This window comes from Macrotis lagotis, chromosome 5 (genome assembly GCF_037893015.1).
Source record: "Macrotis lagotis isolate mMagLag1 chromosome 5, bilby.v1.9.chrom.fasta, whole genome shotgun sequence".
Lineage (NCBI taxonomy): Eukaryota > Metazoa > Chordata > Mammalia > Peramelemorphia > Peramelidae > Macrotis > Macrotis lagotis.
The window spans coordinates 229,783,424-229,794,857 of NC_133662.1; the positions used below are offsets into that span (position 1 = coordinate 229,783,424).

At 41.8% G+C, this 11,434-nt stretch overlaps 1 protein-coding gene across 11 annotated transcripts in view; it reads right to left on the reverse strand.

Moving 5' to 3' along the window:
* Positions 1-10,028, reverse strand: part of POGZ (pogo transposable element derived with ZNF domain) — a 47,849-nt gene extending 37,821 nt beyond the window's left edge. For 7 of the 11 annotated variants that reach the window (XM_074188835.1, XM_074188834.1, XM_074188832.1 and 4 more), the window contains exon 1: positions 9,699-10,028. The gene's annotated coding sequence lies outside the window, so the exon portion shown is untranslated. Of the gene's footprint in view, positions 1-6,916; positions 6,979-8,385; positions 9,266-9,698 lie in introns of those variants that run through there. The other 4 variants (XM_074188839.1, XM_074188837.1, XM_074188830.1 and 1 more) reach the window with 3 other exon arrangements.
* Between the last annotated feature and the right edge of the window lie 1,406 nt (positions 10,029-11,434).

The window sequence follows — 11,434 nt, forward strand, 5'->3', positions numbered from 1 at the left end:
AGTTAGGCATCCTCGGTATGTATATAACCATTGTCTACAAATGAACAAGGACCTGAACTTAGAACTAAAGAAAACTGAGAAGACTGAGAGTGAGCACACATGGGAAACTGCATAGTGATTTCAATCATCCCATAATGCTCAAAATCACAGACCTGATAAGGAAGCATATATAATCTAATAATAGTAGTGACAACTTCTGCTAAGAGACTTTTTAATGTTAAATCCTTTCCACTTTTGGATGTCCATCCTCCAACTTAACTGTCAAAGTGATCTTCCTAAAGTGCAGTTATGACCCGTCAATATCTCTCCTACACCTCCCCCCATTCAATAAACTCTAGTGACACCTTATTAACTCCAGGATCAACTGTAAAACCTCATGTTTGGTTTTTAAAGCCTCTTACAGCCTGATCCTTTCTTGTATTTCTATCCCTACATGTTACTCTCCAAATCAGTCACACTGGCCTTCTAGCTATTCCTCACAGACAACAAACATAAGCACCAGTTCCCATTGCTGATCTTGGGCCTCAAATGCTTTTTCTCCGTATGTGCCATTCCAATTCCTTACTCCATAGCTGCCTGCCATGCCTGCAATACTCTCCCTCCTGGATCAAGACTTGGCTTAAATCTTTGGCCAGAATCCTTTAGTGCTGCTGCTGCTGCTGCTGCTACTACTACTAGAGTCAACCCTCTAAAACCATTTTCCATTCATTTTCTATCTGTATATCTTGCAGGCACAATTGGTTGATTGTCGTCTCATTAGAATACGCGCTCCCTCAAGGATGGAAGGGTTATGTATTTGCCTTTCTTTGTGTTCCCATTGCTTAGCAAAGTCCCTGGCACATAGCAGGGACTTAATAAATGCTTGACTAACTTTTGAGACTATCCAAAACCATGCATGTCATTAAGTCATATTCTAGCAAGTCCAGGACTCTATCTATTATGTTGCCTGTTTTATTTATCCATATTCTGTTTGTGTATAGAAATCTGATAAAATCAATTTTATTATTACTAAGCCCTGATAATTAATATCAGTTGATGATAAATATTTGATTATTTTCACAGTCTTTTGGAAAAAACCTTGCTTAACTGCATGCAAATATTTAGAACCTGCATTCAGTAAACTGGGAAGGTCTCATTTCTGAAAGTCTAGAATTCAGTTCTATTTGATTAGAAACCTGGGTTTTTCAAGTTACTGACTGCCATGCAAATTTATAGGACCCTTCCAAAAAGTTTCAACCAGAAGCCTTAGACCTCAATCTTTTACTGCTTTAATTATATGTCTCTATTTTTTAACCTTTGTGTCCCCACTACCTGAGGTAGTGCCTTCACAAACGTTTATTTTATTCAATCTGTATTATCAGAAGACTGCTTGGATTCTTTGGGTTTTCCCTTTTTCTCAAGGTAGCATGAAAAAGAATATGCTCAACTTTTCTTTAAATGGAAATATTAAATTCTACCTTCCCTACATGCAGTGGCTCTTTTGAAAGGAAGCTGAAAAAAAAAAAAAAGATTTTTTGACCTCAGTGACTAGAGAAGGGGCCCAATTATAATAATATAAAACAGTATGATGCCTGTATCACAAAGAAAGACAAATATAAAAAATTCAGAGTAACCTGGGGAGATGTGTATAAAAAGTAATGTAGAGTGAAAAAAGGAGAGCCCAAAGACCCAAACACAATGACTGCAATGTGAATGGGAAAGCAGCAATACTTTGCTGGTATATTAGAATTATTCTATTTAAGTTAAAGGCACTCTCCTCCTTTCTGTTACACTTTTTTTTTAAGGAATCATGTTTTTGTAGGAGGGTTAGTACAGGTGATTTGTTGGAAAATGCAAAGGTAAATAAATCGATGAGTCTTTAAAAATGTCAAAGAAATTTCTTTATTTCTTGGATTTAAATATGAGAAATAAATGAAGTAGCAATGCCAAGAAACACTGCTTACAATTAAAGGTTCACAATTCAACAAAATCATCTACTTTCCACCCACCAAGTATTCAAGATCTGGAACTAATTGTGGTAGACTTTAGTTGTAAAGGACCACAGAGATCCACTGATTCCAAACCTTTCGTTTTTATGGATGAGGAAAAGTGATTTAGCCCGGGTCACATGAATCATAAACGACATTACTATGGTCTAGACAAAAGTCCTCAGATTCTTAGTATATTATTTCTTCTATGGCATACTAGCCCTCAAAGTATTTCAACTGATCATCAGTTGCTTAATTATTTGCAATTTTAAGGAGATAAATTACCATCCATTACTGAAATTCACATGGCAAATCTTCATTTGAGTCACTGGGTTCAAAGTTTTACTTCTTCCTTGCTATTACCTTTTCCATAACTAGTGACAACATACAAAATACGTGGGATCAATTTTCCTTCTCTCACTATTCCTGCCACAAGGCTAGAAACAGGATGAAATAAGAGATGATAATTCATATTAGAAAACAGTGGTCCCCAAATTTCCTTAATCACATATCACTATGGATAAAAAGTTTTGAACTTGTACTCCTAATGTACATATGACTATTTATACAGCTTTGTTACTCTTGTACCAATAATTATGTAAAAAATAAAATTTACACACAAGAGAAATTTTTAAAAAGGAAATAAAATAATATTTAATACTAGACCCATTAGGGAACCACTGGATTAGCTGAGTAGGGAAATTCTATGGTCAGACTTGTGATTTAGGAGAATTACTTTGGCAGGTATGTATGAGATGAATTGAAAGGAAGAGATTTAAGAAAGACAAATTAGGAGGTTATTGCAATAGTTCAGGCAAGAGGCAACAAGGTCTTTACTAGGTTAGTGGTTCTGTGAGTAGAGAAATGGGGACAAATAGGAGGAACACAGAAGCAGAAATTTTAGAAACTAAATGGATAGAAGTTGATAACTTAGATTGTGAACCCAAGCAAGAAAGGATGGGTGCCCTCAACAGCAATAATAATAATGAGCTTTAGAAGGAAGAGTGAAATTTGGGTGAGAGAAAAATAGGAGATGTGATAAAGATTAGAATTTATCCATGCCTTCTCACCCACAAGGATAAGGGGGAGGGGGGAAGCTAGTCATTCTTGTATAGAAAGTCTGCCTTCCTGAAGTCATCGAGGTGATCTAAAGAGGCTTATTTCCCCAATGGCACCTGTTGGCTGCTGATAGTGGTACATGGTAACAACTAGCCAATTAACTGCCTTGAGGAACTGGTGGTAAAGCAGAGACCTTGCACAGTAAAGGAGGATTAAAAAGTGAAGAAATGTTGGGAAAAATGTTGGTTGTATTAGAAATGAATTTTATGATGACTACTTTGGGAAGAAAGGGATTCCCTATGCTCGGACTAGTTGAATACCCTGAAGGAGTAATCTTTACTTTGGAGGACATGGCATTAGGAAATTACTTTGGGAATTTTATCTTTATTCAGTTTGGGGACTTACTCTTGAATAAAACTTCCAGACAAAAATATAAATTTCAGAAAATAAAAACACAAATATAACAGACAACCACATATCAGACCATGAGGGAGTTACATAGGAAGCAAAGCTAAGTACTATCAAAAGAGATGGAGGTAATATACTTTCCTGTGTTCACAATTTCCCTCAAAGTAGTAAAAGGATATGAGCTCTTTAAAAAAAAAATACAAACTTTAAGAATTCTTTGATTTTAAAGTTGAAAGAGGACCTATAAGTCATCTAGTTCAATCCTTTTACTTTATAGATGAGAAAACAGATTGAGAGAACTGAAGTTTCTTGCCTAAGATGTCAAAGTTAAATGGCAGAGGGAGATTAGAATCCAGGCCCTTTCATATTAAATCACTTTCACAATACCAAGTTGATTCCTACATCAAGTTAAGTTGAAATTTCTCCATTTAGCATTTAAGGTCTTTCTACACTTTAATACTGTACTATCTTTTCGATAACATCTTGTTAGTCCTCTGTATATTGTGGGCAAAACAGACCCTCTCTGATCTCTCAAACCCTCACCAGGAATGCCTTTATTCTATATGCCTATTTAAGTCTCACCCACCATTTAACTCAAACATTTCTCCCTCTATGAAGTCTTTCCTGATCCTCAGTGGGTAATAATCTTTCTCCTCAGGATTCTATAAATAACCATGTGAATATATGTTATAAGAAATCAAATTAAAACAGCCCTGAGGTTTTACTTCAAATTGCAAATTGGCAAAGAAAACAAATAACAGGAACAGTAAATATTAGTTTAACTTTTTTAGACATTAATTTGTAATTACGCAACAAGTGACTGAACTGGTCATACCCTTCGACCCAGCAATTCTACCACAGGACATGGATGTTAGAGAAATCAAAGGTAGAAGAAACACAGAGCGACTTTCTATGGAAGCAAAGAACTAGGGGGAAAAAAGTGGGTTCCCCAATGATTGATTGGTGAATGGATGGGTAAATTGTGGTATATAAATTCAATGAAATACTATTATTTCAAAATAAATTTTGAATGAGGAATTCCAAGAAATGTGGGAAAATTTACATGAAATAATTGCTAAGTAAAATAAACAGAACCCTCCCATTAATACAAATGAAAAGATGGAAAAATGAAAGTTAAACTTTGAATAATTTAAAAAGCAATGATGTTCTCAGAGAACATAATAAAATATAGATGCCTGCAGAGGTGGAGAACCACTGCAGCAGAATGTCACATACACTGTCAGATACAATTTGGTTATTAGTAGAATAGTCTTTCTTAGTTCAATCTAGAGGGCAGGGAGCAGGGGTATTTTCAGAAATAAAACAACTTCATTAATTAAAATAAAAAGGTCCTGGAGACTAAGTAGTAACACATGTCTCCCTCCTTGTGGTAGAAGCAGGGATATTAAATTGCCTACATTGTCAAGTATCTCCCTTCACTGCTTTTACTTGTTTCAAGGGAAGGTCCAAGTAATGGGAAGGATTCAGGGAAGGTATTTCCAGAAATAACTGAGATTAAAAACAAAAGTTAACAGTAAACTTTAAAAAAAATACAGCATAGAGAGTAGGAACTAGTTCAGCATCACAATTTTTATTTTTTGTGAGGCAATTCAGGTTAAGTGATTTGCCTAGAGTATACAGCAAAGTAATTGACAATGAATTCAGGTCTTCCTGACTCCAGGGCCAGTACTTTTTATCCACTGCACCACTGAGGTGTCCCTAGATAAAATTTTTTTTTTAATTACAATATACTTTCATATGGTTATACTTAAAGCATCAGTAGACTTTTTTTTAATTAAAAAGGGCAGTAATTATCATACTAAAACCAATAAATGAAGGAGGATGGGGAAGGCATAAGCACTATATTAAAGTTATAGTAAGATATTTTCCTGTACATTCCCATTTTACTATATAATCTTTAAACTGCATTTTTATTAATAGATTTTAGTTTTATATCATGTTTCCTTTCTGATCATATTCCTTATTCAACAAGCCATTCATTCCTTCCAACAAAGATCACAAAAGAGAAAAAACAAAACCAACAAAAAAATCACCCCCCCATTTGACAGCATTTGCAGTGTTCTACAAGTGGGAAGGGAGGTATATTCTCTCCTTTTCTCTGAGGCCAGGCATGGTCATTATATTTACAGCACTAGGTTTCAGGTTACTGTTCTTTCCATTAACATTGTTGTAGTCATTGTGTATATTGTTTTCTGGGATCTGTTTATTTCACTCAGCAGCATCCTTCTCTGAATTCTTTCTGTTCATTGTTTTTATGCAGTAATAATTCACCCACAAGTCTTCATATTTCAGTTAGTATATTAGAAAAGTTTCAGTCTAGTCAAATGCTGATGACCCCAGTGTGTTTAAGGATCTGTGATTTCACTGCTTTGTGGAACTTCTTCCCAGAAAGAAGTACCATCTACCAATACACATTGGTAATAGCCCGGCAACTTCAAATCCTTTTTTAAAAACCCTGGGCAGGACACTGAGAAATTCAGAGATAAACGACTAGTTGTCAGAGAGAGGTCAAGTCTTACTGACAGAGGCTCTGTTTTTCACCATGCCCCCCCCCATTAACTTCCACATGATATTAGCTCTTATATCTATTTACTTTTTCATGAGTAGATAATCTACTTATTAAAAATTATATGCGTACCCATCAGCTTGAAGACATCAATATCTTTTTGGAAAAAATACAAAAAACAAAAAAAAAAAAACACCTTTGAAATTTTCCAAATGAAATATCTAGCAAGCACCAGTCATGTACAATAGGAAACTTTTTTTTTTTTGAAGAAGCAGTGGTTAAGTGACAGCTTGGTGGCTGAGGGGGGATGTGAACTCAAGGTCCTCCTGACTTCAGGGCCAGTGCTCAAGAAACTTTTTAAACTACTACGCTGATTCAAAAGGCTATTCAGTTAGAAAAGGCCTTTAACTTGGATATTCAAATAAGGAACTATTAAGTTATACATTATATACAGCTATTATATACAATATTCTTTTAGTGTTCTAATAATAACTTATTGAGACAAGAGGCTAAGTTTCTTGCCATTTTCCAATGTGCCTGTCTATACAAAGGATTTCAACTGCTTGATGGTACTTTTAAAAAGGTAAGAAAGCTGTTCTTTGTGGCAACACAATAAGCTAAAGGGAACAATCAATATATAGAATGTGTATATTTAATATAGTAAAAGTTGCATTCTGATGAAGGCAATCTAAGCTTTTGTTTAACTCAAATACCATCTAAGTGTAATATTCATGTCATCTTGTACATCTAAGACCATTACACTCTCTTGGATCTTTATTATAAAAGGTACATATTGAATCCAGGGGGAAAATATACATCCATTTTTGAAGAGTTCCTATTAAACGTTTTTGCTAATTTTAAATACTCTTTCTAAAATGTTTTAAAACAACAACAAAACAAAGGCTTCCTGGATTTGATGAAATGTGGGTAAATCTATATAATAGAAATCACTTACAAATATTACATCTTATGTAGAACTTGATTCTCCAGATTTATTCAGTTAAGAGTTTGCATAACCTAAAACCATGGAGGAAATTACATTCATTACAAAGGACCCATTCAAATATTGCAAAAGAGAACACTTGTTTTGACAATGTTGATACTGAACTACATTAATGTAAAGCATGGAAATTTTTTCAAACCCTCACCAGGAATGCCTTTATTCTATGTGCCTATTTAAGTCTTGCTCACCATTTAACTCAAACATTTCTCCCTCTATGAATCTGATCCCCAGTGGGTAATAAATCTTTCTTCCTCAAAAACTTGGAAGATTTGGTTTTGATTTTGGATTCTTTGGTCACTTTTCTACTGTACAGTGGATCCCAGTCATAGGACCTTCACCTTCACTTTCTGAATTTACTGTTAGCTTACACTTGTTCAAACTTCCATGTGGCCTAAAAATCTGTCTTAAAGACAGAAAACAATGCCATCCCTACCCAAGCCTAACAAAAAATCTATGCATAATGTCCAAAACAATTACTACCTCTTACTTCCCCAATTTCCTTGTTTTTATAACAAGTAACCAATAAAATCTCATTAAAAAAGAATAAATTCTTAAAACAGAATTGTGGGGTGGCTAAGTGGCCCAGTGGATAGAGCACTGGCCCTGGAGTCAGGAGTACCTGAGTTCAAATCCGGCCTCAGACACTTAATAATTACCTAGCTGTGTGGCCTTGGGCAAGCCACTTAACCCCATTGCCTTGCAAAAACTAAAAAAAAAACAAACAAAAACCCAAAAAACAAAACTAGAACTGAGGGTCTCAATATTTGGTTACTAGTACTGAAACTGAAACAGTTTTGCATCTAATCTTGACCATCTCAAAAATAGTATCTTGAAGATCAGAGAGAAAAAAACCGGTGTTGGTGTCACGTTGGTGACTGTTAGACAAATTGGGGTTAAAGAGTGATTTAACCTCTAAAAAAAGTGACTTGTCAAGTGAGTTTTAATATAATTTCCTTTGGAGGTGAAAAAAAATAATCCTTAGAATAATAACTTGCAACACAAAAAGCTCAGTTACGGCAAGAAAAAGGCTCAATACAAAATATTTGCATTTCTCTAAACATATGTCTATCATTAGTAAACACTCTAACAAGAAAAGTCTCATTGTCCAAGTAAATTTATTTTTATCTCTGTGACAGTCGGCTAACTCAAGAGAATGCCACAAAAGCAGAAAGTCACCTCTTTTTGTCAACAAGCTGGTCTGACTCTTGAAAATAGAATAAGGGATCAAAAATAAAGAATCGAAGAAACTAAATTCCTACTATGCCAAACTTTTCCTTCGGAGGCAGAGTGGTCAGTCTCGACAAGGGGCCATCATATTCCTAGCAAATGAACACTCTCCACCCTCCAGGGTTCACAAAGCTATTTCATGGCGTAAAAATAACAAGCTTTATTTGCCTTTTACTGACTGAAATATCGGTTACCTCTCCAAATGCCCTTAGACAGGCGGTTCAAAGCAAGGCGCTGTGGCAACGTCCCACTGAAAATCAACAAAACCAAAACGCTCAGCAGCCTCATTCCTCAGGCATGATGAAGAATTCAAACTCGGGCACGGGACGCACACAGACACGCAGGTCATCTTCCGAACCGCCCCGGGACCGAGATTGTCCCATCACCAACATCATTCATTATGACGGCGGTCCCTCCACCTGGCGCCCCATCACCACTAAAGGAAGGGAAGGCAGCCAAGGGCGAGCTCCATCTAAAAGAACCAATACTGAGGGAGGTCGGGACGCTCGCTGTCATCGGAAACCAAAACTTCCGATTGGATCTCTGCAGCGAGCAGAAGAGTTTCGGGCGCAGGTCCCGGTCCGAGGCTCCCCAGTCCTGGGCTGGGGGATGCTCAGTAAAGGGCCCAAGGGGGCAGCGAGGCCGGACTGTCTTTAACTCGTCCTTCCCTCGCCATCCTCCTCCTCTACAAAAGGACGGTGCTTGGCTGTGAGAGTCCTAGACACCTGCAAGCCGGGAGGCCCCAAACGCACGCCCGAGGGCACACCTGGAGGCTGAGCGGCCAATCAGCATCCTCCCTCCGGGAGAAAATAGTCCCTGGCAGAAACATGGCGCCCGCGCGGCGGAACACCCAGCTCGGAAAATCACGATCCCCCAAAGCCCCGTCTTTTAAAAAAAAAAAAAAAAGGCTAAAATCTAATAATGAATCAGAGACATCCCCGGGAGAATCGGGGCGCGGGGGGAAGCCGGAGGCCCGTCAGGCCGGGGGCGGGCCCAGCCGCCCGCCCCGACCCCCCCTCGGCTCCCCGCTGGGCGAAGGCGGCGGCGGCGAGTGCGTAGCCCCCACCCCCGGCCCCGAGGCAGGCATGTTATCCCTCCGCCGCCCCCACCAACCGCCTCCTTCGCCGCAGGCTCGCCCCCCGAGAGCGCGCGGCCGAGGCCCCTCCCCCGGCGGGGCCCGCGCGCGCCCCCGGCCGCCGCCTGCCCCGGCGCGCAGGCGAGGACGTCGCGGAGCGCGGCCACCGCGGGGGGGCCCGGGGCCGCGGGAGGGGCGCACGCACGCACGCACGCACGCACACCCGCTCGCGCCGCGCCCGCCCCGCCCTCCCTCCGCCGCTCCGCTCGCGCCGTGATTCGCGGTGGGCGCGTGCGCGCGCGACGCCAGCCTCGGGCGCCCCCCCACCTCCCCTCCCCCTCCTTCATTGTCTCCCGGCCGGCCTCCGCGGGCGCCGAAAAGATAACGGAACCCCGGTAGAAGGGGGCAGGGGGAGAACGGCCGATCACTCACCTCCTCCCGGGCTCGCCGCCGCCGCTCCGACCCGAGGAAGGCGCCGTCGCCTTAAAGGGACCTCGCGCCCCGCCGCCGGGAGAAGGGGGTGGGAGGGGACGGGGTCCGGGGGAGGGGGAGCGCAGCGAGGGAGCCCGGCCCGGCCTCGGCGCCCCGCCGGAGAAAGGAAGCCCCCCTCGGGCCGAGCCAGACGGGCTGGGTTGTTTTCCCGGGGGGGGCAGGAGGGCCCCGGGGGAGGGGGTGGGGGGGCCCAGGAATGTGGCTCCGTATACGGGAGCTGGCGCGGGGGAAAGAGAAGCCGACTCCCCCCACCGACCCTCCTGCCCCGCGGAGGGATACGGCGGCGTCACTTCCGCCCTCCCCCTCTCGTGCGCCTTCCATTGGCCCGGCCGCCCGCGCGTCACGGGATCACCCAAACCCCCGGACCCGGTCTTCTTTCCCAGTCAAGTTCGGCTGGGCGCTCAAATAAATAAATAAAGGCAAAAACGTTTCCGAGGAAAAAGGCTGTTTGACGCGGGTGTTAGCAGCGAGCCCCCCCCCTTTAAAAACCAAACGAGGGAAAGGGCCTCGCCCGATGAAATGCCCGATGAAATGCCGCCTCAGTTTCCCCGACGGATGCCCAGGCTTCCCCGCCCCAGCAGCGGCGTGATGATGCCCAAAGGGGAGCCCCGCGCCGCGGCCGGCCGGGGGGACCCCCGCCAGGGGGGACAGTGTTGGGACCAGGGCCCAGTGGCGCCTGGGCTTTGGAATCATGGCCTCCCCATTGTCACCCTCTGTCTTTGCCCATGGCATTGTTTCCATGGGCAGCTCCAGAAAGCAGCCAGGCAGGAAGACTTCTTTCTTTTTTTAAGGTTTTTTTTTTTGCAAGGCAATGGGGTTAAGAGACTTGCCCAAGGCCACACAACTAGGTCATTAGGAAGTGTCTGAGGTCGGATTTGAACCCAGGTCCTCCTGACTCCAGGGCCGGTGCTCTATCCACTGCGCCACCTAGCCGCCCCGCAGGAAGACTGCTTGAGAGCCCCTCCAGATGATGCTAAAAAAAAATGTTTTCGGTACCCTCATCAATAGATTCCATCAGAGGCCCCACACAAGGGGTTCTCAACCCTTTCTTCCTTCCTTTTCAGGGCTTATCGGGTTCATCCATCCCGATTCAATCTCACCTCTTCAATTAGCAATCTTGCCATCACTTCCCTTGCTAGAGATTATGGGGCTTGAATCTTTTCTTCAGGGATTAGATTTTGTTGGTTCACTTAAGTATCTTATCTGATATTGCTTCCGTGTCAACTCAGAAAAGAAGTGATTAATTTGCTCCTTTACTGTTTTCTCCTTTATTTTATAAAAACATTTCTTTTTCTGACCCAATTTCATTGAAAGTGAACTCCCAGGGGCGGCTAGGTGGCGGTGGAGTCTGGAGTACTTGGGTTCAAATCCGGCCTCAGACACTTCATAATGACCTAGCTGTGTGGCCTTGGGCAAGTCACTTAACCCCATTTGCCTTGCAAAAACCTTAAAAAAAAAAAAGAAAGTGAACTCCCAACTCCTCTTACAGAAACTGCCTCTTCTAATGCAGATGCATCATAGTCATAGAGAGTCGTCTGAGACTTTGAGAAGTAGCTTGACTCGTCTGGCATCAGACAACTAGAATTATCTCAGGGATTAGTTCTCTGCTGTGTTACACTGTCTTTTTTTTACTTCTTACTTTTCTTACCTCCTTCATGGAAACACACCTATTATAT